At 37.8% G+C, this 6,942-nt stretch overlaps 1 non-coding gene across 1 annotated transcript; it reads left to right on the top strand.

The window, feature by feature from the left end:
• Positions 1-1,909: 1,909 nt before the first annotated feature.
• LOC141644529 (small nucleolar RNA R71) lies at positions 1,910-2,016 on the top strand. Its single transcript, XR_012544143.1, has one exon. It is a non-coding gene; the product is annotated as a small nucleolar RNA R71 (small nucleolar RNA).
• The last annotated feature ends 4,926 nt before the right edge of the window (positions 2,017-6,942 follow it).

Genomic DNA, 6,942 nt, shown 5'->3' with positions numbered 1-6,942 from the left:
TTTATAATAAAAACCGCGTCATATACATTTAGCAATTTGTCGAGCCGGACCACGAGTTAAAATTAAGAGGAAGTGGAAGCCCACTTCCCCATGAGGGCTCACGGTTGGCCGAATGGAGGAACAAAAGGAGAGCCTCTCCTCCTTTCTAACCTAATCGATCATTTTGACAAAACATTAGGGTTTCAGAGCATTCTTCTCTGAAATTTCTAGATCTCACATCGTAAAACCTCACAAGAGCTTTCTCAATATTGCAAGTCAATTAGAAAGCATTTCTAGCACGAGGGCATAGTCTCAGACGGTCTTGGGTGCAACAATTAGGAGGAAATCTCTGTTGATTTCTGTTCTTTACGCCGTGCATCAAAGGACCCGAGGTTGATTCTTAATCTTTATCGTTTCATTGTTGTATTTCGTTTATGACCATATTTCACATGTTAAATTTACGTTATAGTCCTAAATTTAAAGGGTCTTATACGGATATTACCCCACAATTGGTGCATTTAAGCTCTCCCATCCCTAACCTTTTACTCACCGAGTACGGCATAACACTCACACTAGCCCCTAGATCACATAAGGCTTTGTTGATTGTGGTGTCGCCAATGGTACACGGTATTGAGAAGCTTCCCGGATCTTTAAGTTTTGGAGGTGAACTCCCTTGAAGTATTGCACTACTCACCTTAGTGAAGGCGATAGTCTCAAGCTTCCGGATCGACTTCTTCTTCGTAAGGATGTCTTTCATGTACTTTGCATAGGTCGGCACGTGATTGATTAATTCCGTGAAAGGAATCGAGACTTCCAAATTCTTCACGATCTCCATAAATTTTCCAAGTTGGTCATCAAATTTGGGCTTGGCTTGACGACTCGGAAAAGGAAGTCTAATGACAATGGGCTCCTTCTCCTTGGCCTTGTCTTCATTTTTCTTTGAACTTTCTTCTTTTGATGGTTCTCCATCCTTGGAGTTTTGCACAACTTCTTATTTATCACTAGCTTCCACAACTTTATCCTCAACTTGCTTCTTCGGTGCTTCATTCCTCGTACCACTTCTCAAGTGAATGACACTAACCGTTTCATGTCTCGGGGGATTACTTTGAGGTGGTAATTGCCCCTTTTGTCTTTGTGAGCTTGAAGATTCTAGTTGAGTTAATTGGGTTTCCAACATTTTGGTGTGGGCTAGGATGTTGTTGATGGTGATTTCCTTTGCTTGACTATCCTTTTGCATTTGAGTGAAAAACTCTTGTTGTTTCTTTTGCATTTGGAGGACCGCTTTTTGAACATCAAAACCTTGGTCAATTTGTTGATTGTATGGAGTTTAATTTTGGTAACCTTGGTATTGGTTGTAAAAGGGTCTTTGATTTTGGTTTCTCATGGGAGGTGGGGTGTATGTTGGTTGAGGGTTTTGAACATTTTGGCTTTTGTATGAGAGATTTGGGTGGAATTTGGTGTTTTCATTGTAATAGTTTGAATAATGGGTACCACTCTTGTATGCTTGAAAAGCATTCACTTGTTCATTTGTTCCCCTACATTCACTTTGGTCATGTCCCAAAGTTCCACAATTCTCACATATCCCACTTGGGATTGATGAAGATGTCGTCATGGCATTAACATGTTGCTTTGGTGATTTTGAGGCTTCTTCAAGTCTAGCCATAGCCTTTTCGAACTTCAAATTGATTGTATCAATGTGAGCACTAAGTTGAGCACCCAATTAAGTAATAGAGTCCACTTCATGCTTTCCTCCTCTAGTAGCCTTGCGAGGTCTACTATATTGTTAATTATGGACCGCCATTTCCTCAATCTTGTTCCAAGTTTGATTGTCGTCAACTTCGGTGAACATTCCAATTGATCCCTGTTGAGGATGTTTCTTGAGTCTTCATAAAGACCGTTCCAAAATTGTTTTACCAAGAACCACTCGCTAAGTCCATGATGAGGACATGAGCGACAAATTCCCTTGAATCGCTCCCAAGCTTCATACAAAGATTCTTCATCTCTTTTCTTAAAGCCCGTAATTTGAGCTCTTAGCATGTTAGTCTTTTCTGGTGGATAGAACTTTTTGTAGAAAGCTAGAGCCAATTACTTCCAAGAATCAATTCCGAGAGTAGCCTTATCAAGGCCTTTCAACCATTGTTTTGTGGTGCCAATTAGAGAAAAAAGGAAATAAGACCCATCGAATTTGGTCTTGAGTTACATCGGTTTGAGAAATAGCATCACAATAGTCGCAAAAAGTCTCCATGTGAGAGTGAGGGTCTTCACTAGGCATCCCCCCAAATTGGCTTCTTTCGACTAATTGGATAAAGGCGGATTTGACAATGAAATTTCCGGTTAAATGTTGTGGTGTGGGAGTACCATTGGGTAGGTTCTCCTCGGTAGGTACGGAATGTGATGAAAATTTAGGCATTGTGGGTTGACTTTGTGTTGAATTTTGTGTTAGGTTCTCCTCACCTTCTCTTGCAAAAGGGTTGATGAACTCAATAGTATTTGGTTGAATATCTACAACCTCACCAATACCTCTCAAAGTTCTCCTAGCAAGTCTTCTATTGGTTGTCAAAGTCCTTTCAATTTCGTGATCAAAGGGTAACAAGTTACCTTGTGATCTTCTAGACATGCAAAATATCAAACAACTTGAAAATAATTAGAACATACCTTGAGGAGTTTTACTTCCCCAAGGCAAACAAAGACACAACTAATAACAATTTAAGAAAATCTAAATCAGGTTAACACCGTCCCCGGCAACGGCGCCATTTTTGGTCGTGTTCCCTTGTGAGGGTTTAGTTTTCGGTACTTGTCGTTAGGAGCACCTAGACCAAAACACAATTTATAACTTCACAAATAACTCTACAATTAGTAAAGAGGCAAGTAAAGGTCGGATCCCAAGGGACGGGAATTGAGATGAGATTTTCAATTGCAACTAGTGGTGTCTAAGGGTGTCACAATTTGAGGTTTGAAGTAGAAGATCACTAAACTAAATAGCAATAAAAGTAAACAAGCAAGATGATTAAAAAAGGGTGTAAACAATTGATAAAAGGCACTAGGGTGTCATGGGGTCATTGGGGATTCATGGGAATTGATCATACAAACATATTCTCAAATTATAAGCAAGCAATTATTGTTGTGATGGATCGAGTTGGTTTATATCTTACAATCCTAGGAAAGTTTGGGTCCCGGAGCCGAATCGATTAGATTGTACAACACCTACAAGTCGACTTAATCTTACCTACTCAACTATATGCATGGTCTAATGAGACTCGAGTTGGTTTATGTCTTACAAGTCTCATTGAAAAGATCACTACTACAGATACAGCCTATAACAACGGGTAAAAACCGTTGTAAAATAAAAAAGCGGACGTTGTTAAAGCGGCCGTTGTAGAAGGTATTTACAACGGTTTGCTTATTTAGTGAAACCGTTGTCTAAAGTATTCACCACGGTTAAAAGCCGTTGTTGTTGGGTGTTCTCCGTTGTGGAAAGTGTCTCAAAATTTTGGAGGGAATAATATAACAACGGTTGTCGTATGTATAACCGTTGTTGTAACTTTACCTCCAAAATTATGAATCTTTGACAACGGGTTTATGTTACATACCCGTTGTTGAAAGTGTTAGTAACAACGGTTCTTTGTTTAATACCCGTTGTTGTAATTTTACCTCCAAAATTGTGAATACTTTTAACAACGGTTCTTCGATTAAAACCTGTTGTTGAATATTATGCGCGGGTATTTGTGAATGTCATTCACAACGGTGTTATTTTTATTAACCGTTGTTAAAGGTATTCACAACGGTTTTTTTTTAGTAACCGTTTTTATTACAAACGCCTAATGTTTTGAAAAAATAAATTGGTTTCATGCTATTCAAAAACCTGCATATGTCGTGACACCATATACCAAAGACAAAGATAAATCACATTTGGGTTCATCGAACTCAATAGATTCAATTCAACCACAACAAGAAATTTGCATCATATATATATATACTTACAAGGAGTTGAATTTACATGAACTAATCATTCCCTAACTTCAACAAAAAATTTACTAATAAGTTGATCTAAACTCTGAGTATCATGCATTTCTAATATATTCTAAGACGTAGTTGCCCCACATGTCTCTTACCTCGTCTATATCTATATTTGAGTCTTTGCTCAATGCATTACGACGGGTTGATTGCATACTGCGGAAAAAACAAAGAGATGACATTATGGTATATATAGCAGCAAGCAAGACAACATAGCAACATCATGGCATATATAGCAGCAAGCAACACAACATTAGCTCTAATTTAAAAAAAGTAATAAACACATTATTAAATTACTAACCTTTGGAGGAATAATGATATATCTTCGCCTAATAATCTCCAACATGAACCGACAAGCGTAGTATCCACATTGTATGCTATCTACAATTTGGCGAGGGCCTATTATTACATAAAAACAAACAGACGAGAGAAGGCTTACATCAGAATCTTGAACTTTAGGTATTGTATTAGTATTAAACACAGATTTTGCACTTAATGTTATTGTATTTGAGCACGTACCCCTGTTATCGTAATAAATTCAGGGCCAACATCAGAATCTTTCGTGGGTTGATCCTGCTCGTTTGCTCTTTTCTTCTCAAAGGCCCTTTTTTTAAAAAATAAAAAAGGAGGCAGAAACTCATTTTTTTAGGGGCAAAAATGAGCTTTTTTCTATAAATAAAAATTGAAACTTAATGTTATTATAAATAAATCAGTATTATAAACTTACATATTAATCAAGCGCTTAAAAGTCTCGCTTGGTTGGTGATGTATAGAGTCCAACCAGAAAACTTTTTTCTTTGTCGGCATGATGGCTGCTAGCACCCAATGAGTCCTACATCAAGAGACATCATCATTATTAACAAGTACATATATTAGTTATGAAAATGCAATTGTAGGGGGAAACGTAATATTAATTTGTTTATTACCCTTTTTCATTATAAGCGCCAAAAATCGGCTTCTTGGTTGTCGTCAATTCTTTGAGCAATATAATCTACCCGTTCTTTGAACGAGAAATCCGGAATAAATAAAGATAAAACATAGGGGCACAGGAATCCGTATTGATCAGATGGAATATTCTTCTCGGGGATCACTCTCAATTGCAATATCCTACATTATTACGGTATTAATTCCGGTATTTAAAACACTATCTACCTAGTAGTGTGAATATTAGACTATGAAATTATTTATTAAGAAACTTACTTCATCCAAACAAATATGTGTGCTATATCAATCTGGTCTAGTCCCGGCCCATACGGCTAGCAGATCCCATGATATAAGCGCTTGGCGCTCGGCCCCTAGAATATCCTCCTCGAGCGGAATAATTATCGTTGCTCGGAGGCTATGCGATGGCCAGCCTCCTCATACAGTCTCATCATCGTCCCCGTTCTTACTTTTTCCATGTAATCCTTCCCTTTATATTTTGTGGAGTTTATACTCCTAACTTTCACGGTAGGGAAAGAATGAGTCTTTGATGTGGTGCTACTACCACCGGCCTACACATGTAGTATAGATAATTAAAATAATAAAAAATCCAAAGGTAACATATCCTAGTTGGAGTAATAAAAATAAAAGCGTACTTAATTAAATACCTCGTCAACTTGCTCTTTCAATGATGAGGTAGTAGTAGCGAGTAAGCGGGGACTTGGGCTTATCGGTCTTTTTGTCCCCTACACAAAATTACCATGCTTTTTATAAATACAGACAAAATATAAATAAAGGGGCGAGGTTAATTTTTAAAAAAATGGAGAAGTTAATTAAATACATACCTCATCAAGTTGTTGTGAAGTCGAGGTTGTTGGCATGTCTGTGGACTTAGGCTTATCCGCCAAAGCCGCCTTTTTTTTTCCCTACAAAAAAAAAAATAACATATAAATTTAACATATAAAAACATTCAACAATTAAAAATGTAACACATATATATATATATAAAGGTATTTCTTCTAACCCCATTTGCTTTCCATTTGCTCGGGCGGAGGCGGCGGAGATATCTTCGCCAAGTAGATGTGAGTATTAGGCCATTGGATGAAACTTCCAAGCGCATCTCCCAGAATGGTAATGTCGTCACGAACTGGGACGAGGCGGTGGAAAGTTTTCATGGCCTGGAAAGACTGTAGTTATCTCTACTATTGTATGATTCGGCAAAAGTTTTTCGCCATGAATAACTACGATTTCATTTCGCTGTGATTTGTTTTCTACGAGACCCGGCCAACACGCACACGTGGCTTTTCGATTCTATTAGGGTCAGCAAGAATAACTGGCCTATTGTTTACGGCTTTGAAGAATATACACATACATACATTATTATATCTTTGCAAAAACGCTTGACATTCAAAGATTTGCAAAAACGCTTTGTCTCGGGCCGATTTTTGCACAAACTTCAGCATTCATATAAATTTAACTAATTAAACACTTCATGCATACCTTCCTGAAAACAGGGAACTGACTTGAAGGGGATGTATCTTTGTTTTCCATCGGCCGTCTTCTCATCAAGTTGCATCTCCTTTTCGGACCCATTATTTACCTAATAAAATTAACCAATTCAATGGCACCATGTCGGAAGTTGGCGGTGAACACACCCCCGATCTTACCCAAAAAAAAACAAAAGAAAAATAAGGAAGTATATTAGGTACCTGATCGGCTTTAGTTGTTACAACTTAAGAAGCATTATTAGGTACACGATCTTTCGAATCTCGTTGACCGATACTTCCTTCTCATGTATTGCCAAGGTAGTAGCGGCCTCTTCACCAATCTGTTGTACCTTATTATTACCCCCTTTAGAAATGACATCCTCCATCATCTTCACTTCTTCTTCGGAAAGCTTACCTCCGCATTCACTTTAGTACTACGGATGCCATTAATCAAGTCGCTTGCCAAGAATGTAATGTGTCGGCAATTTTTATCCCAACAATAACATGTGAATTGAACTTAAATGAAAATAATAGAATAAAT

The sequence above is a fragment of the Silene latifolia genome, chromosome 2 (genome assembly GCF_048544455.1).
Source record: "Silene latifolia isolate original U9 population chromosome 2, ASM4854445v1, whole genome shotgun sequence".
NCBI classification, from domain to species: domain Eukaryota; kingdom Viridiplantae; phylum Streptophyta; class Magnoliopsida; order Caryophyllales; family Caryophyllaceae; genus Silene; species Silene latifolia.
The sequence above is the reverse complement of the archived record's forward strand: the minus strand, read 5'-3'. Positions and strand labels throughout refer to the sequence as shown.